A 21,179-nucleotide genomic window follows, 5' to 3' on the forward strand; every position below is an offset into this window, starting at 1 on the left:
CTCTGCCGCGCAACAACCGTTACAAGACTTCTAAACAGGAAAAAAAAAATGCTTCTTTTTTTTCTGGCTTTTCTTGACTCTTGATACCGAACAAAGCTGCTGAATTTCCTCGTGAGGAAACGTGGGCAGCAGACTTCAAAGCATGGGTCAGCGGCTGCCCCTGCCTCTAAATCCTACCCTGCATGTCCGTGACTGAGTTCAAATCGCCTGCAGGGTGACTAAAAGTGTGTGTGTGGGGGGGAGTATATGTTTCATCATTAACCTGCTGCTGAACTGCCAACTTCAGCTTGAGTTTTAGCTTGTTAACACAACTGGCAGACTTACTGACTTACTCCTGCTTTGTCTATTAAAAGTAGAGTTTAGTCACCATCTATCTTCCAACGTGTTGGACCTCTTCCTTACTTCATTCATGCAGCATTCCATTATTTGTCTTTGCATAGTTGTTTTTAGTGTTTCCTCTTCATCCACCAAATCACCCTGAAATGTTCAATCAGTGCATCAAAGTCTCTTCGTGGAAAGCTTGCAGAAATGCAGATCTCTCTTACCTGCCCCAGCCTGCTGCTGTGGGTGAGGAATTGGTGGTATGGAGGGGGTAATTAGTGTATCTAATTGTGTTGTGTAGTCCCCTAAGAGCTTTCCTCTCTGGCTTTTAGCAGGGAAAGAAGGTGGAGTAAACGCTGTCATTACTCCTTCACATCAACCGAACACTGAGTGTTTAGTTTGGAGTCCTATTATCAAGCGGGATCAAGTGTAGGATTGTGTTAGTGTGTGTGTGCACGTGTGCAGTGTGTGACTGCATTCTTGTTTATTCACATGCAATCCCCCCGTATATACAAAGAAAACCTGCATGTGTTGGCTTGTTCACCTGAACTTCAAGACATCCTAACCTGGGAGCTGTTTGCCAAAGTTTGAACTTTTAGGATTCACTTCCTTGGTAATAGGAAATTCCACCCATTCCAAAGTATTTGACGCATTACCCATTAATAACTACATCCAGTTTTTTTTTTTATTGTTCACACACAGCCAAGAAAAGAGAGGGCAAGAATCAGTAAGGTGGCACCCTGACATTTCCTGTGCTTGCAATGATCATGACAAAGTGCAAAAAATAAAAAATTGAAACACTTAGCAGAGAGGAAGAAGGGATTTGTTGATTCTTGGTCATGTTTTTGCAGCAGACAGCAGGCCTGGTGTTATTTTTGTGCAAAGCCAAAGTGGAAGTCCAACTGGCCCTCCACTGTGTTCTGACTGAGAGCTTTCACATTTAACAGATGTAGCCTTCATAGAAGCAGTGTCACTTTTTTAATGAATGGCCACTGTGCTCTGACTCCATCTGCAAGAGACATCGCACAAAAGTGATTGCAAAGCGCTTTTTGAGGTTTTTGTTACAACTGAGTTGCCCGGGCAAGGTGCATTCTTTGACAATATTCAGAATCGGTTGCAGCTTAATCTCAGCTGTATTTGCATTATTTCAGTGATAATCCCGTCGGATCTGCTGCACAATAGACTGTCTCTAGTTTCACAGGAGTGTCTACAAGTTGTGTCTGCATTTGTGTCTGTGCACAGGTGTTTCCTACTTGACACGTGATTGTATTGCGCAATCACATTTACTCATCCAAACAAGGCTAAAATTAGTGCTGCTGACAACCTCTAAAAATATCAAATGAACTGTCACATTTTGGAACATCTTGTGATTTTGTAGTCAAAGTTTTGGTCATGGCTGAGCTGACTGACAGGTGAATGCAGGAGGCTGGAGGACTGCACCAGCTCTACCTTACTGATCTGAAGTTAGGCTGATATAACATTTCCAAAACGGTGACCTCCATCTTTGGCTTCTAAAATGCCTCTTCAGAAACCAATGGGTGACGTCACTCAGCCTACGTCCATGTTTTATACAATTTGCTGCAACAGATTGAGCGTCCATTCATGATTTTGTCCCCTGTAGCTTTTGTTTTTCTCACAGTATCTAAAACAAGGTCTGAAATCCAAGAGGATCTCATGTATTTATACTTCACGGTGGTGTAAAACCAACACTAGATGGTTACCGAGATCAGGGGTTCCCAAACTTTTCGGCCCATTACCTCCCAAAATAAGTTCTAAAGACTGGGGACCAATGCTGTCCATGGAGGTGGTTAAAACATTTAACCATTGCCCACAGCCCGGCACACAGCAGCCTAAACATCCTAATATTATTTTAGTCATTTATTGTAAGAAATGCTAGAAGTAAGTAATCTCTTGAACTACTTCTTTTGGATATACTTTTTACAATAATGGTTTAAAGATGCACTTGTAAATTGTTTTTCATTTGTACATGTTTTTGGAAGAATTCAGGCGACCCCCCAAGTCAGTGTCTTGCGACCCCCACTTTGGGAACCACTCACCTAGATCATCATATTTGAAAACACTGACCAAGAAAACACATTCTGCACACAAACTCAGACTGTGTTGGGACAAATAATAATTACTAGCATTTTAGAAAGTACTTTGTTCCTTAATGAGGAACTCCTGAAATACTTCCCCTACTGTGAGCAGCCGTCTCGGTCACATCATATCACTTTGTATTTTGTATCTTTTGTCCATTTGTTCACTTCCTGTGTAGTACGTCCTCTTGGCTGACTTACAGCTGATCTTCATGATGCAAAGCTGTCACATACATTAGCAGGTGGCAGCTTGAACCTCAAGTTTCTTTGGTAGGGAGGAGGCAAGCTCTCTTCTGAGACCTACAATCTCAATCATTCTCAGAATCCTTCCTGTCAAGGACTCACGCTTCCCTGAATGATTGAGACGAGAACAAGGCGAGTCGTTTGCTCTTCCTGTTGCACTCTCTCACTGACAGTTCACATCAGTCACTGCCTCTGGCACCGCGGGATGACGAGCAGGAATGAAGAGCTTATCTGAGTCGACTGAGCTCTAATGAAGTGTCAGCGTCGCCACCGCTGATAGAGAATTATCTTGTGCACCACGAGCCTTGGCAGCTGTCCAAATCTTACAGCCCAAGGGACTTTAAAATCAAGTTCATTTTGAGATGGAATTTGAGGTTGCATCACACCTTTTTACTAAACCTACAGTTTGGCTGGAGAACAAATTATGTTGACTTGATTCATCTTTATTCATCCTTGAAGAATTGTGTGTGCCAATTGGATTAAAGTTTGTCCATGCTTTGTAACACACACAGTCCAGTCCTTTGAACTGAGTTACATTTACTTAATCACCTCCTCAGTCCTCTGAACTGCTGGCCTTTTTTGGTCTTGACCCTGAGAATACAGCCAATTACTGAATTGAACTCCGAAATAGGATGAAAACTTGGTCAGGGCTGCTTCCAAATAGCAGCTTTATATGTATAAAGGGTCACAGAATAAGTCCTGGTTTCTGCTTTGCACTTAGTTGCTTGGTCTCTGATTTCTTGGATACACAAGCATAAGCATGCAAAAAGGAATGCTTGTAAATCTGCACAGATTGTCAGGTATCAGTCCAGAGGAAATACACCAATTGGGGTATTTACACTACCTGAAGTGCCAACTGTAAACAGTTTGACTGTTGTCCTTCTCTGCTGTCATGCCCTCTCTTGTGTCAACATAAAAGGGACGTACTGTAACTGGTGAATGAATCTTTATCTCAGAAATGAAGCTAACTTTATACACCAGCCTTAACCCCGGCCTCTGATGTTGGTAAAATGTCATCCCAGAATGTCGCTACTCAAGTATAACTAGACCAGTGTTTGCCGGAAGTGCAGACCAGTGCCAGACACACTCACCCACTTAGAGAACAAAACATATCCTGTTGATTATCTTTGTGTCTGTAAACGTTTGTGAGTGAGCAAGAAAGAGAGAGAGGAAGTTGTGTACACTGAGGATTAAGGAGAATAATCAGGGTCTGTTGTTGTCTATTTTGTTGTTGGTGCTTCTCCTGCTTTGGCCCCGATCCTGCTCAGCGCAACAACATGGGTGGGTTCAAAGTAGGAGAGTGAGGTGGAGAGCCTCAGGGAATAATGTCGGGGTCCGGTGAGTTTTAGTGAGTGAGCAGAATGTAAACAAACCTCTTTTTCTCTCTTTCTTTCTCTGGGTGGGCCTGATACTGTCCTTTTCTCTTGTCCTCTCTCTCTTTCCTTTTTTTGTTTTGAATCTGCTCTCCAACAGTATTTTAATTGTATCATGCCATTTCCAAATTTTCAATGAAAAGTTTAATAAAATAGAAAGAGTAACATAAATAAGCCCTCTTTATACAGGGACGTAAAAAAGAAAGTGTGACTTGTATCAAGAGAACTTCTTCCCACTTTGCATTAACTACTAACTTCTGCTGGGTCTAAAAAACAGACACCAGCTTGTTGCTTCTAGCTCTTCTGCAATTGGTTCAATGGTGACATTTTTTAGACCCACATGCTTTCTTTGTAACTTTTGGAACAGTGTAGCAGAATAAAGACACAACTAGGGTTGTCACAATATCTGAATTCCAATGTTAGATATGATGCTAGTAACACACACAACAGTGACAGCTGTTTCAATCCATGATAAGAAAAATGTAAGTCCTCAGTTTTGTGTTAATTACCATAAAGTGCAGTCAGACTCCTGCATACTTTCTAAATTGCACACATTCACAACGTTTTGGTACTGAAATGTAGACTGCTCTCTCTTCTGCTCGAGGCAGCCTTTTGATGGATAATATAAGTAAAGATCTCAGTTCTTTTCAAGCTTCAATATTGATCATTACACTATAATGGAGATATTGATTGCCTTGTGGTTAAAGCACTGTTCAAGCACTGCATGAACAGAGGCTGTTGTCCTCGCAGCGGTCGACCTAGGTTCAAATCTGACCTGTGACTCATTTCTCCGCATGTCTACCAACTTCTCTCTATCACTGATTTCAGATTATATCCACTGTCCAATCTCTCCATAAAGTCTTACTTAAATTATTGGTCATAAACTCCATTTAGAGTTGCATGTTGCGTGTTATATCGGCAGAACAAATGCATTTTAATTTAAAACTATACAGCATCCTTTCATACATTTATATGCAGTTATGCATATTACTTTCTTCCCAATCTCTTGTAATTACGATTTGTTTATGACAGTTATGACTTGACACTGAAGGTTATTAAGGGGGGAAAGGAATAGGCAACTTTTGGAATATGAGATAATACGAGTCGTTTGAGTGGTGGTTTTGTCCAGCATGTCACTGGTCAAATGGTGCTCTCACTCAGCTCTCGCTCTTTGCCCTTGAGTTGCTCTGACACTGCTGAAACAACAGAGAGAACACAGAGAACAAGAGGGGGGGCCAGCTTGTTCCAGCAGAGGGAGGGAGTGGGGGGGGGGATCGGTTAGGACGGGTGTCTGAACGTGTCCTAGTCATGGGTGGTCTGACTGTCTGTGCGCTGAGCTCCATATCTGGAAGAGAAGTGGTTGTCGTGATGGAGGTGTGAACGCTAACAAGCAGGAAGAGCAGCGCGGCTATTTTTTGCTCCTCTTCCAGCCTGAGGGGTCAGGAAGTGAACTTCAAAACACACCGTGATGAGGCTTGAGGGGTTGCTTAGATTGTTTCAAAATTGCTGTCCTAAAACTTAAAAAAAACAACCACAACGTCTTCAACTTCAGTTTAGAATGACTTGAGAATAGGGATAAAATAACCTTTCTGTCTCAACCGCTGACATGCCAACATAGAGAGATGCAAAGCCAAGTTTGTTACAGCAGTTTTTGTCATAATCTCCATGTTCTTGCTACGGCTCAGTGGTAGTTTGTCCTTGCAACTTTAGTGGCATTTGCAGCATGAAGGTCAGCAGTCAGTGGTCTGTTCAGCCAATCAGAGATAATGTGTTAACAGGGGAGTCCGACCAGGCTCACTTGGCCTGATCCAAATTTGGAAACATGGCAGTGATTTTTGGCCCATAGGATTATCAAATTAGAGTAAGAAATGTAAAACAGCAAATCAGATTAGGTTAACATGTGTTGAAGCTGCAGAACTTCCACTAATGTGATTCAGCCACATTATTGTGCATTAGCCCGTCCACTGCTGCAACATTCCCCCACGCTGCTGAGACTCCTTAATGACCCAAGGGCTTCAAAAGTGGAGAAGTATTTGAGACAATATTATGCTTTCCAATGCTCCTCCTCCTCCTCCTCCTCCTCCTCTTCCTATTCCTCCTCCTCTTCCTCTTCCTCCTCATCTTCCTCCTTCTCCTCCTCCTCCTCCTCCTCCTCCTCTTCCTCCCTCTCGTCCTCCTCCTCTTCCTCCTCCTCATCCTCCTTTCTCCTTCACCTCCTCATCCTCCTCCTCCTCCTCCTCCTCTTCCTGCTCCTCTTCTTCTTCCTCCTCCTCCTCCTCCTCCTCTTCCTCCTCCTCCTCTTCCTCCTCCTCTTCCTGCTCCTCTTCTTCCTCCTCCTCCTCCTCCTCCTCCTCTTCCTCCTCCTCCTCTTCCTCCTCCTTTTCCTGTCCCTGTCCCTGTTCCTCCTCCTCTTCCTCCTCCTCCTCCTACACAGCACTTGACTGCCTTTCGTGCCGCGGGGAATCTGCTGTCGGCTGCGGTGTTTAAATCTTGGATTGAGAACACACAGAGCGGCTGGTGTTTACAGTACAGCCACACCGGTTAAAAATACCCTCCCCTGGAAGTACAGTCACAGAGCTCACTCCAAAACACAGAGAAAAATAAGACTCAGTGCAAAACAAGTTCAAGTACATGAAGTACAAGAGTGTTCTGCAAGACTGTGTGAGGCTTCATTGTTGTTAAGAAAAAGTATGAATAATCCAATGCTGCCACTTTTTGTATGAATGCAGAGTTGATTCACCCTGACCGAACGATGCCCTTGTTTTGTTTATTAAAGGGCCACTCTGAAATGTTAAACGTGGGCCCTTTTTTTAACCTATTTTGGATTTGAGCGACTAATTGGTTAGGAGCTTTTGGGATCGCTCCAGAATCAGTATTTTGCAGTTAGTAGCAAAAAAAAAAGGCCTATAATGGCTGCAGTGCGTTCCTTTGGGGCAACTGTACCAGATCAAAGTATGTCCACTTGTTTGTGCCAATGAAATACTCACAAGCTGTTTCCAAACATGCATTTCTGAGTTGCTTATTCACACACGTTCCTCACAGTGTTAGGTTTTCTCTTTCTCGGGAGGCAAGACATCATTTTAAAAAAAGAACCCGTGGAAATCCAAGATGGCTGTAGAAGTGACAGAGTCTGACACTTTTTCATCTCTCTATCCATGCTATACGTGTAATCTGACATATTCACAGTATAGATGAAAGAGTTGAAAAGGACAAAGAGTATAGACAGCTTCATGACCTGTGCAACAATCACACCTGTTGTGCACAGGTCACAATGTAATTGTCATCACCGCCGCCCTCTCCCTGGCGGGGAATTGTCCTGAATATTTTCTGCTGCTTTCTCACATCAGCTCAGCCTGATGTCACATGGACATTTTGCCAGGGGGGGAGCAGAAGTAGATCTCTTTGTTAATGAGTATTGATCGCTTTTGAAAAATCAGAAACAGCCAGACCTCATTGGCAATAAGCAGGCAGTCTCAGTAGACATACTCGAGCAGATGCATCCAAAGGTCTATCTCCCCGGAGATCCTTTCTGTAATGTTGTCAGATACTTAGAATGGATATCTGAGCCTGGTAGTTGCAAATCCAAAAACTTTTGAAGGGACATACTTGATCGGATTCAACTGCCTAAAAGGATTTCACGGTCGCCATTGCAGCCTGTTTTTCAAACCATGGCTGAGGATGTACTGGAATGAATCTAAAACTCTTTCTCTCTAATCATGGATCCCCAAATATACATCAGAGTTTCTGTACAAGCTTCAGAGTTAAATCTGGTAAAAGGCAGTAGGATTCAGAGGCAGGCTGGATGTTTGCTTTCGTTCGGGCTTGCACCTGGGTTTTTATGTCTCTGCACACTCTCTCGTGCCCGAGTCGCACATAATTCAACAAATAACTGAGATTAAAGCGAACAAAGCCCCTCACTGCCCTGTGATTGTCTCATCATATTCTGAGGATTTCCTCTGATGTTTTCTTGTGTGAGAGGCATCTTGGCTCTGTTTGGATGCAGGAAAAAGCGTGCGTGCGTGCGTGCGTGCGTGCGTGCGTGCGTGCGTTGCACTGCTCTCATGCAGAAGTTTGGTTATATTGCACTAGCACACACACACATACAGAAGCTTCAGGCCTTTATGCTACTTCAATGGAAGGCTTGCTTAATGATCCGAGAGATGGACGGTTCACTTGTTTGCTGTTTAATGCCATGAACAAAAGAAACACAAAGACAAGGGAAGCAGAATAAGAATGCTCTGAAGCTTCATTTCTTTTAAACATTGATCCCTCTGCTCATGTTATTGATGATTCACCAGCAGGGTACGTGGCTATACAACAACAACACCACATCCTCCAAAATGACCATGCAGATACATTTAAAGGTCAAGATTTAAAAAGTGTTTACCTCATCAAGATGTTACTTTTGTGAGATACTGTGCCTAGATTATAGTTAGTGATTAATAATGTTGTGTTTATATATTGACTGAATCACAAACAAACCAAACTCATAACCAATCAGCTATCGTCTGACGATCATATAGGCTGACCACGGCTAACTTTTCAGGCCTTCCACAGAACCAGCAGATAAAAGACTTTTGGCTATGACGTCCTTTTTCATACATTGCCATCGTTTACTGTAGAGGAAAGAGTTGAAGCTGAGAGATGATGTTAGGAGCAGCTAATAAGCAGCACATGCCTGCAGAGATCATGATAAAGATATTATTGAACTTTAATGCCCTATAGATGATCGCTGAAAAAAAACAACCCTACACTTTTTGCAGAATCTGTAGTTCGAGATTACAAACCAATTGATTCACTATTAACCTAGCAGTGGTTGTTATCGAGTGTTCCTGTGTTTGTGAACCTGTAGTATGATATATGCACTGTAAATGAGTGGTATATGAGGATCTTTAATAATCGGTTAATCTGGCCATTTTCACATCCTCATATTGAACCTTTTTATAATGTAGAGCTTAATTTTGTTGTGCCCAGTTTTTACAATTTGACTCACATGAGACTACACCGTTTCTGAATTCTCCTTGTGCAAGATGCTTACTGAAGTTCACCACAAGGTCAAGGAGACGCTCACCTACACAAACAGACACACACACACACACACACACACACACACACACACACACACACACACACACACACACGTGATGTTTTCAGTGTGTAGCAATTGTAGAAGGTATTTACCTTCACCTAGACTTTCCTCATTTGTCTCTCTTCAGCCATCTGTCAGCGGTCTCTCAGTGTACTGTGTTTTCTTAGCCTGCTCTTCTTTCCTTCCTTTATTCTCCCTTGATCCCTCCTTTTCATATCTTCCAAGAACTTCTTTTTTTCCACTCTGTCTCCTGTCACCGTCTTTCTGCTCTTTCCCATTCTCAGCATTCCTCCATGAGTCCTTCTCTGGCCTCCTTTTTTTTCTGTCTCTCATGACTGGATCCTTTTCTCGTATTCCATTCCTTCCAACTCACTTACTGGTATTTTCCTTTGACCTTTACCCCGCCTCCCATTCTCTTTGTTTTTCCATCCCTTTCCCCATAATCTTTCGCTCCACGTTTCTTTCTCTTTCTTTCCCCTTTTCTCTGTCCATCTCTTCCTCCGTGATATTCATGATGGGAAAAGCAGCAGGAGAGAGTTAACACACACCTGGCCTAGTTCTGTCTCCCCCAGCTGTCACAGATAACCTTTCCTCTGCTGAACGAATAGGTCACTCTTCCCTTTTCTTCTTCCTTACCTTCCGCTGTAGTCCTTCAATCACTGATTTATCTCTATCTCTGCAGCGTGTTTAAACTGTGACCCAGGCAGCTGCAAGGAAACATCTGGGTGGGGGGGGGGGGGCGGAGCCACAACAACCGGTGTCAAAAGCGTCTGACCATGCACAGGGAGCAAACATCCTAACAGATCCTGTTGCACGTGCTCAAAAGGGTCATAGCTCCCTGGATGTGTCTTGATTTGAGGTATGCAGGGAGAATAGTTTCTAATGTTATGAGTCAGGCCAGTGGTCTCTGTGGTACTGAGTCACGGCTTACACAACAGCGGCGGCGGTAGATCAGTTACTATCAACATCATTACTCGCACTAACAAGGCACTTGGGAAAATTGGGGTTCTTCTTTGAGTTTCTATCACGGGTCTAATTAAATATACAAGACAATTGTGCACTTATTGGTTTTCTTATAGGGCGCACTCACACACAGTTGCTAAATACCGTGCTGAAGCCTCCTAATTGTTCTCTGCAACATTTTAATTTTCTGTACAAAATAAGCAACAACCAAAGATAAAATTCAGAAAAAACGAGTCAAACTGGGGCGCTGGTGGCGCAGTGGTTAGAGCGCACGCCCCATGTATGGAGGCTGTGATCCTCCAAGCGGGTGGCCCAGGTTTGAATCCGACCTGTGGCTACTTTCCCCGCATGTCATTCCCTACGCTCTCACTCCCTGATTTCCGACTCTATCCACTGTCCTATCTCTCCAATAAAGGCTCAAAAATGCCCCCCCCCCCCCAAAAAAAGAAAAAAAAGTAGAATCAGTCACAACCCCTTATAAATAAAAAAAAACAAAACATATTTTTTATAAATATTGCTTGACACTGATTGGTGCACAGAAGTTGGTGGAGCCCATTTTTTCCAAATATACATTTTAAATGTGAAATAATATCAACTTCAAGGAGAAAACAATATGATATTTTAAGGTTTCCATATCCGTAGGAAAAAGAAGAATAGTGCCACCGTGAAGGAGATGGCATCAACCCAGACACGTTCAAACATTCGCTAGTTCGAAATCAAGGAAATGTGGGAATAATTAAGAGATAGCTAAATCTGCACTCAGCATCTCCCTCTGCCAACTTTGTTTCCTCTCGCTCTAGTAAACTACTCAATAAAAAACACGCTTTCACTTGGTACTTCCCAGGTGTGAATGTTGGTAACAGTTCGGCGTGAAATGAGTGCTGCTGGAAAACAGCATCAAGCCTCCACCCATGGGCTACATTGAGAGTTGGACTGCTGGATGTTTTTGATAAACAAGTAGAAAACACAAACCAACCCCTTAGACGCAGATGGCTGTATGAAAAGCTTGTTCTGGTGGGATACTGGTTGGCGGTTCCAGCTGTACCCACCCTTGGCACCAGCTTTTACAGGGCCTTTAACAGGGCGAGCGCACATGTTTTTTTGGAGCGGTTAGCCCTCATATTTAGACTCATCATTACCCACAACCAGCATGTATGTTCTCATTACTTTTTCCATATTTTTCACTCCAGACATGTTGGTTATTCTTATTTTCTGCTTTTTGTCAGTGCAATGCTTAAGAAAGCGCCAATAAAAAGCCAAATGGAACTCTTGGCTTTTTTAGTATATATCTCTATGTTTACTTTGACTAACATCACCATGTGAGAGGACTTCTTGTGTGCATTTGTAGGACATTTTTATTGGAAAATCCTTCCAGTACCGCATTTGCATACTTGTTTAAGTAGTGGTGGCCCTTACTGGATCAAATGCTTAGCATCCTTTGGCATAATTGTTTTTATGTGAATTCAACTTTTTAGCCCTTCCATTACTTTTAAGAACTTTTCCTCATATCAACTTAAAGCAGGGCAATGGTGAAATGATTTAAAATAGAGAAATGTTATTCAGATCAAGTTGTCTTGGACGCTCAGAGAGACGGCCTTCTGAGGTTTACGCTTGCAAAAGATCATACAGGTCAAGCTTAGCATTGTCCTAATGGAATCATGAGGTTATGGGCTGACTCGGTGGTGCATGACCCCTCTCTGTACAGCAATTTGACATCATTTGATGCGTCTGTGGCCTTTGGGTAACGATAAATTGAGTGTGAAAAACGGCCTGTTGCAGAGCTGCATCTGGAGCCTTGTTGGAACAAGTCAATGTCTGTGGGTCAATGTCAATAAAAAGTAAATGAAATGAAATGAAATGAGGTCTTTTACAGTAACATAAAATATTAAGCTGTTCAGTATTTTGAGGATGGGATCACAGCAGGACAAACTTGGACCCATTATCTGGCCCTGATTCTTTGAATGTAGTCTTTGTGGTCACACCGTGTCTGTGTGTGCTGCCTCCTACAGTTTATAGTCATGTTAGGTTAAGTGTATTGGAGAGATTCAATCACCCATAGGTATTATTACACATCGGACTGAGTGGCAGTCTACTGTGTAATGGTTTAAACACAGGCACGCCACCCAGAATATGGACAAGCAGATGGATAAAATGAATTAGGCATGGTTTATTGTGAACTCCATTACAGTATTTGACCATAGATGAGGTTTGTGCTCTATGAAAAAGAAAGGTAGAAGAGGATTTCAAACATCTACCGAGACCATATGAGCTGGCCCACAGTCCTATAGATTCACACCCATGTATCATTATAGTTAACAGGATCCTGGTCAGTTCCTTTTTGTATGTATGCATGTCATTTCTGCAAAAACAGCAGCTTGAGATGTGTTATTTTTCTTCTAATTAACAGGGTCTGAGTGGATTTCAGAACAGATTTATGGAGGCCTTTTAGAGATTAGCAGTAATCTTCATCCACCCCAATGTGGCCTGCAATACTCCACCATCAGCACTATACTTTAGTCTCTCTGCTGTCTTCAGTTTGCTCTTCCTCTGGGCTGCAGGTGGGCCTCTTTATTAACGCACCTTTCCATTAAAAAGCCGTTTCTGCTTCAAAAACACAACCTTATTGCCTCTGCCTTTCCACTGTATTAAGTTTCCCCATAAAGTGTGTTAACTCTGCCATTAATGAGTGTTAAACATAAACTACTGGCCCTTGACGATGTCTCAAGAGATGTGGAGCTAGAGTCCAATACCACCCTCCCCTTTCTCTCTCTCTCCCTCTCTTCTTCTCCACCCTACCATTTACTTCCCCACATGGCCAACAAAGCTCTGCTGTTTGGGATGGAGCAACTTTTTCTCACAGGACAAGTCTCCTGACACACATTGGAGTTTGGTTTTATTTACTGGCTGCTGCTGTTGTTGCTCCCACGTGAAAGCTCATACTTGCTTTTAACAACCCTGGGTTTTTTTGTTGATGCATCCTCTGAGGATTTTTTCGGAGCTCTGCTCATTTCCTCTTCTTACCCACCGGCCTTGAGTTTTGTTGCTTAAACAAGCTACGAGTTTGTTGAAAATGCATCTGCAACAAAGACAGTGTTATTGCAAAAGCTTGCACCGGATGCTTGTCTGTTAATCTGTGATTTTTTTTTCACCTCCGTCAAACAAGGAACAACTTCTTCTCCATTTCTGTTGATGAAAAGCATTTACCCCCATCAGATGTTAAAGAAAAGGAGAATTGCAAACACAGAGTATCTTTGTCTCTGAAGGTCATTGTCTCTGTAATGAGTTCATAGATTAAGGGTTCAAACCATTCATTGCCGGGAACAGAACTTTTTGAGGGTCCAGAAAACCAGGGCAAATGAGCAAACATTTTTTCCTCATGATCCCTTAATGATGAGAAAGTGCTGTCCTTGGACTTAAGATACTCATTATTGGAGTTGTTATAAGGACAAGTGGTTCCTTGTAGCAGCTTCAAGAGTTCACATGCCAACAGGCCATTTTCCATTAGCTTGTTTGACCAAAGTGAATTTTCCTGAAGATCCTTCTAAAGATTATTTCCCCTGGTTGTAATTGGCGAACAGACCAAAAGGTCAGCTCCATTTATATGTTTTGTTCAATGAGTATTTTTTTCCTTTATTCCTATGTTTAAAGGGTAGAGATGACAGATAATGAGGAAAAAGACATGCTTTTGAAGACCGGGGGTTGGTACAAGACAGACCTTACTTGTTACCTTAAGCCTCAAGGTTACCTCAGATTCCCATGCCTGATTAAAGAGATGCTCTTAACCATCCATTTTAACAAACAATGATAGCACATAGTTGAAGTGCAACAAATAACTGTAAAGTGTCATCACTGAATGATAATATAAAGGCAATGATTGTTCAGAGGGAAATACTTGGAAAAGACATTCAGGAGTCAATAGCTACATAAAGGAATATGAAAGATAATCTGAGTGCAATTAGCACGAGTTCCTGAGGATATGATTCATGTGGAGAGGCTGATGCTAGGTACTTTAAGAAAGGATGACCTCAGATGGTAATTCTTCTATTCTTGAGGGTCTTGGAAGTATAAGAGGTTGAACAAATTCTCGCTGCAAAAGGATGGCCATGCAGAAAAGGGAGAGTGAGTGGCAGCACTGTTTCTATTCAAAGAAGATGTGCCTGGACGGAGTTACCTTACCCCTGTATTGGAAGCAGATGCAGGCATGTCATTCAGGTTTAAAACCTTAATCACTCTCTGCATCTGGCTCCCTCCTCTTGGCCTTGTGGAGAGAACAGCAGAATGTAAGCATACCTAGAGAGTGGTGGTCTGAGAACGTGGGGAGGGAGGATATTTGGAGGGTGGGAAGTAAAAGTGTGAGCCTGAAGGGAGAGAAGAAATAGTGGTAGTTATGTCAGGGACACTGCCTTGTACCATGATTTAGGGAGGCAAATATTACTCTGTAGGTTAGAGCCGGAGTCAAGCCATTTGAATAAGGTTGTGAGAGAGCATGAGAGAAGGGGAGAAGGGAATTGGATTGGGGGTGGAGGTCTTAAAAGTTTATGCCAGGCTTATCTTTTGGGATTGGGAGGTGGGTGAATTGTGAGCCAGGTGCTTCACGTCAAGAATACCCAACAGAGATACATTTTGGAATGCAAAATCCAAACACATGAACGTTTATTTAACTGAGGTCCGAGTCTTAGGTTGTATGATGTAGAGAACTCTAAATCCCCTCCACAGTCTGCAAGGACGAGAGGCATAATCAGTCTTGTCCAACATTTCATAAAACCCATCCCCACCATCCCATCCTTCCATCCATTCAGAGTAAAGCAGACGGACGAGTAAATTGAGGTTTATACAAGTATGAAAACCACAAGCATTGCCCTTTCTTCCCCTCGCTATCATCAGATCTAAGCACACTTATATTAATTTCCATGAGCTTGAAGGAGCCATTAGTCTTGGGGAGGGGGCTTGAGTTACAGCATTTAGGGGGTAAAGATCTGCTGGCACGGGCAGCAGTGTACAGTATGTGTTATATAATCGCCCAGACCAAAGAGACGAGACGTGGGATAGAGGGAGAAGCTGCTGGCAGACTGTTTGAGAAAAGAAGAGAGAGATGAAATGTATGTCTTGGCCTGTCCTCTTTGAATACTCCAAGATTCTGGAAGCTAGTAATAGATGTTCTCAACCATTCGTCTCTAGGGTTAGAGGACAACTTTCTGCCTTCTGCAGAGGGCAGCATCACTCTCAAGGCTGGAGGAGCTTGATACCAAACCTAAGTGTCTTTTGGGGCAATTTGTTCGAAGTACCAGGAAGAAACCCTAAAGTATGTAGCTATGATCTGAGGCAAGCTGACTACCCTTAATGAGGCCATGTCCGTTCTTCTGCTGACTACGCTGTTCACCAGGATGTTTGAGTCCTCCTTCAGATGTGTTGAATGAGCAGGACAAGGAAGGACTGGCCTCAGGGGGTCCTTCTGGCTGTCTGCTGGTCAGTCTTTTACAACGTTTCCCCTGTACACACATGAGAAAGTGAGAGGGAGATAGGACCTATGGGTTGAAAGGTAACGTCCTCTCCCACATCCAACACACCTCCACTTGATGACTGCTATTTGGGTCAGTTCGCAGTGGCTTACCTCTCACCCACCAGTTCACTTCCTCTTCCTTCGATAATTGAAGGTTGCTGGAACAAATGTAGTGCAGTGGCTGTTCAGCAGGATTGAGCTGGTTAATGAGTACAGAAAAACTGCTAGACAGACAAACTTTTAAAGGATTTCAGTATCTTTGACCCGACAATATGACAGAGATGGTCTGGGGGATATATAAAAAAAGGAATAGTCAAGGTAAAGCTGCATCCCCATATGGAATATTTTTAGACATTTAGCTCTTTCCTGAAGAAAAAAGCCTAAAACTACAGCACTCGGTATTGATTTTCTACAACTTGTTATAGCCCATGAACATCAAGCATAATGATGTAATCATGTGTCACCAGGTTCAAGATGATTGGTAACAATGGACTACAATCTGATTCCTAAGTAGAGTTCCTCTTTTTTAGATTTCTCTTTGGAGGGCTTCTCCAATCAAAGGTGGCTATGTTGGTTAAGGTTGAGTACAAGGGCGATAGCAAAGGCATCCTATGGATAATATGCACCTTTTTGCTGTACTTCATTGACTTTCCAATCCATTCACATTTGTCATCACACACTCTACATTACTGAGTTCAGCTGAGGCCTTAATTACCATGAGGCTAGAACACTTAAGTTTTAGTGCGTTTTAAAAACTTTGTGGTTCCTGCAGATTTTATTCCTTGAAAAATGACTTGCAGAGAATTTCGACTGCAGCTTTCACCTTTTATTAATTCCATAGGGGGGGGGGTTAAGGCATATTTCAGCCCTTCCTTGTATGTGTATTAAACTGTGAGAAGATATGATGGGAAAAAAGAGACACGATTTGCCTTTATGTGTGGATATGTGTTGGACTTGTTTTCCCAGGTTTCCACTCCAGAGTAGCACTGGCGTTGAAAGCACTGGCTGTAACACTTTAATAGCTCAGTTGTTTACGCTTTATACCAACCCACTTCACCCCTGTTTTGGGACGGTTCCTCTGCCTTTGGCATAGCAGCATATAGACATTTTAACAGCTTAGTATGCTCAACACCATCTTGCTAACAGATTTAATGGTCCAATGGATCTTGTGTGTGCTTGTTTTTATAATAACTGCAGGTTATGTAATCAAAGTTTGGAAAGCAAGAGCAACCAAATGCTTGATCATAGAGCTTAGCTTCTACTATAAACTCAACAGGTTGTGGGAAGTGTGTATGTGCTATGTATGGTTTCACCGTGGTTTTATTTGTATTACATTAATTCTATCCTGACATGAATACAGAATTGTGACATGTAAATTGAACATAGCCTTTGGCCATTAGCTATGTAATGATGCTTATTAGCAGTAAAATTGTCTTTATTGCAAAATACTGTAAGCTCTAATGGTTAATTGAAATCTCCAATGTTTAAGTTAAATAATGATCATCTTTCTTTACGTTAGATCCCCAAAATCTCAATTTAGACCAAACTTACCCTTACAGTAACTAACCCAAACCCTGACCCCAGGGTTAACCATTACACTCGTACCCCAACCCTAGCCCCTCACCGTAACAGTTAAATGCCACAGGATTTGAAGATTATCCTGCTTTTGTTCTACATTTTTACAGATAAAACAAATAAAAACATCACATTGCAGTTCTATGAGAACATGCTATATTGCTCATATGAGTGGCCCTAGCAAGAATTCTGAAGAAAACTTGGAGATTAGCTTGCTGATAGGGAGCACAACATACAATTTGCCTAGTATGAATAATTGGCCACATTGTAGCAATATAGCAGCTTCAAACAGCCGTGAAGGCTTCAACAACACTGCAGTTATTCTGCTATGACCTGAAAGGAGGGAAGTGCTGTTACAATTTGTTGATTAAAGGGGGTGGGTGCCTGCCAGGAACTCGACATTTTTAATATTTGGCTTCAGCAGCGGCCCTAGCATTGCACGCACTCTGAAGCTTTTCATCTTGGGAAGGGGTAACCGTTCCTGAATGGAACAGTGGGAAAAAGACTGCAAAAAATAAGTCAAGGAAAAGCTGATGTGTTTGTGTGTGCATGCATGTGTGTGTCTGTTACAGCATGGTGGTAGCTGCAGTGTTGCTGAAGTTTATCCATGGCCCTGCTTTGCTCCCATTTTGACCTTAGTTTGAGGAGTATTGTACAATCAAAGCTCGACCATGGTGACACATGTTGGCACTTGTTGTAGCTGTCACCATCATGAAGAGAGAAAAGAGGGACCATTAACTTAGAATAAGTCATTTTGTCTTCTGATAGTCGGTGTGTCAGAAGGAGGGGTTTAAATCGGTTTAAGTACCATTAGATGGGATTATGGGTACATTTTCCACTGCTCTACTCGAATCTGCCAAGCCCAGAACCCAGCTGAGACAGCAGCTAGCTTACTTAGTGGCTGCACTTTGTCTGTCCTCAGCACAAGACACTCAAGCTAATGTTTGGGGCTGGAATATTAGCCGCACTAGGGAAAAGTATGTTTGCCTTGGAGGTGGCAGCAGAACTGGTGAGCACTGCCATCCATGTCAAGTGGTGCACCGTATAATAACGTCTTGGGCGAAATTGGGCACCTAATGGGAGGAATTACATTTGCGGTTGTTTAAACACGAGCCTGAAGTGGTTGGCCCCGAAGCAGTATCACATCCAGAGGTCAGGAGGGCTGTAATTAGGGAAAACCTGTTAAAATATTTTAACATATTCATTGATGCCATTTGACATGTGGAATTATGCCCCTCTAGTGTGAGGACTACACAGGCTTCCCATGAAGCTCTCCATAAAGCAGCATGCCTGGATCTGTCCCCACTGGAAAATTGCATAAAGTCAACTGTTTGCACAATCCTCTGTATCAATACCTTTTGCAGGTTCTTGATGAATTATACTAGCTCAGAGGCAGTCAGGAGTTTGTGTTTCTTTAATTTTTTTGCACTGGCAGCCAATCAGCACCTTCCTCTTTATCTTTAAACATAAATGTTCTTCTGTGAAATACCCGATTTTTCCTTTTTCTCACTTTTTTCTGTTTGCCCTCAACTCTACCTTTATTTTCCACCATCACCACACATGCACTCTTTCCACTGCTAGCCCTTTATTCAATCGTTGAAGCTTTGAGAAAAAAAGCAATCCAGAGGTCAGAGGCAGTGTGGTTTCAATCTGCGATGGAGAATTTGAATCATAAAGCTCCCGAGTGCCCTTAAGCAAGGCATCAGACCTCCAAGTCCTCAGCCCGAGCTGTGTGGCAGCCAACAGATGAAGATTTCCAGACGCGAAAGTGTGGAACATTAAGGCACTGCTGCAAACGCAATGCATGCTATGTCAACCTTCTCTAGATAAATAAAAGCTTTAAGAACCCAGAGTTAGGTCCAATCTTCCTCACAACCCACTGCAAGCACTCAACGCCCAGGAGGCTCTTTTTTATGGTGCGACATGTTGTGTCATAAATCGCAAACCTTCAGTGTCTCTCTCTCTTTCAGCAATGTTTCTTTGAATTTATCTCTTACGCCAGAGAGACAAACACACAAAACATTTGGCATTTGGCTTTTCCCAAACGTCTGGAACTTAAAATGTCCAGAGGATCATAAAACACTCAAGGGTGGTCTCCTGCTCTGTGCACCAACAGGCAAGGGTCAGTGCTGATAGGGATTGTTTACACCGGTCAGCTGTGGGGAATCCCATACCCCTGTATGCAGCCTGGTAAACACTGCACATGTTATCTGGAAGTTATCTCTCCTGTGTCTGTCCGTAAGACTGACCACCAGCCACTGTTCGAGAAGACTCTGCTTTGTGTCTTGTTGCCGTTTGTATTGAGACAGAAGCTGGAAATTATCCGCTCATAACTTATAATTGCAACTTCTGTATGTTCTGTTTGACCAATTCAGAAATTTGAGCAGGGAAACAAAGATGCCTGTAAGAACTTATTTAACCGACTCCACCGCTAAAACGTTATGCCAATGATATTTAGGATTATCGGCTAGCTCGACTGGACAGAAAATCAGGAATGCAGCTTTAGAATCATCTCTTTTAGCCTTGCTTCAATGAATTATTCATTTTAGGAAGTCAGAATTTCCAACATTACGACCCAATGATTCAAAGAAGACAAGACACTGTGCGTGAGGGAAGGCAGATACATGGAACATTAGCCGCCTTAAGGCCATGCTCAATTCAGAGGATTAAACATTGAATGGAAGGGGAAAAAGAACCAGTACAGTGTAGAAGAAGTAGCCAGAAAGCAGGAGAGGCAGCCTGAACAATAGAGAGAGGAAGATGCAGGGGTGGTCCGCTTAGGATTGGCTTCATGCCCCAAAACTCCACATATGCTGTAAACACAAAAGCTCAACATGTAGATTTTGTCGGAATCCCATTTACTTCTACCTTAAAACAGATGACGCTCAGCAGGATTTCTCCTGGATTCTCCTCTCCAAGTTTTAGGAGAAGGAAATAGCGTGCAGTCACGGCCCTCAAATGGACCTTGAACGCTTCAGAACAGAAGCTGTTTTGCTTCCGGCTACCAATATCAGCATATATGCATGAACTTTAGTGGCCAGTTGGTCCACCAATTAGATCTTTATAAATCTACATAGTGTGTTATCTTAATGTAAAAGATGATTCTGAAGCCATGATACACCATGAAATAAACAAGAATAGTGCTGCTAAAAAGCAAATGAACTGGATTCAATCTCGAGGAACTCTAAACAGTACTAACTCCTGAGCTTCTGATAAACATTCAGTGCCATTTCAAGAGCACTTCAGAAAGGCTGATGCTTGCAGACACAGGTTTCATCTGTATTATGCAACTTTATTGACGAGTTATGTTAGAAAACCCGTCACCTTAAAGAACTTCGTCAACAGCCAGAGGCGCTTTTCTTACCTACTAGTTTCATAAACAGCAACAGTAATGACTGACTTCTGATCTTATATCACAAGGCACATATTCAGACCGTCTTTGAGTTTGCAGGAGGTACAAAAATGCAGATGGAGATTTCCATAGGCCGGCTGTGAAGTAACATGGAATTGATTTGTGTAATTTAAATTGGAGTATTTGGAGAAAACACCACTGATGTGGGGGGGGGGGGGGGGGGGGGGGGGGGGTTGTGTAAGCGAAGTGGCCCCTGCTTGATAGCCTCCTCTAGTTTTTCTCTGAGACGCTGGATCTGTTTCATACTGTATCCAGGCATTTCATTAAGCATTGAGAGAATGCAGACCGCAGCTCTCCCTCGCAGTTTTTGATGGATTGTGTTTTCAGGGAGGGTGCAGTTGGGGCTAATTTAGATGCGGTCATAATTGTTTCAGTGGTCAGTTTTTATAGTGGGAATGTAAGGGGGCTTTGCCAGTGAGCAGATATTTTACATGGAGAGAAATCAAGTTTAAACTTGGCTCCCGGACCTGGTCTGATTAATTTCACAGTTCAGTTCAGTTCTCAATGAGGAGCATCAGTTTACAGATCTGATTTGATACAAAGCAGAAAGTAAAAAACAAAATGACAAACTGCCGTACAAACATGACCTGACAAGAACAGATGGAGG

General features: G+C 42.6%; 1 protein-coding gene across 6 annotated transcripts in view; it reads left to right on the forward strand.

The window, feature by feature from the left end:
* Positions 1 to 21,179, forward strand: part of nav3 (neuron navigator 3) — a 272,816-nt gene that overhangs the window by 1,476 nt on the left and 250,161 nt on the right. The gene's annotated exons all lie outside the window — the stretch shown is intronic.

This window comes from Labrus mixtus, chromosome 22, assembly GCF_963584025.1.
Source record: "Labrus mixtus chromosome 22, fLabMix1.1, whole genome shotgun sequence".
Taxonomy (NCBI): Eukaryota; Metazoa; Chordata; class Actinopteri; order Labriformes; family Labridae; genus Labrus; species Labrus mixtus.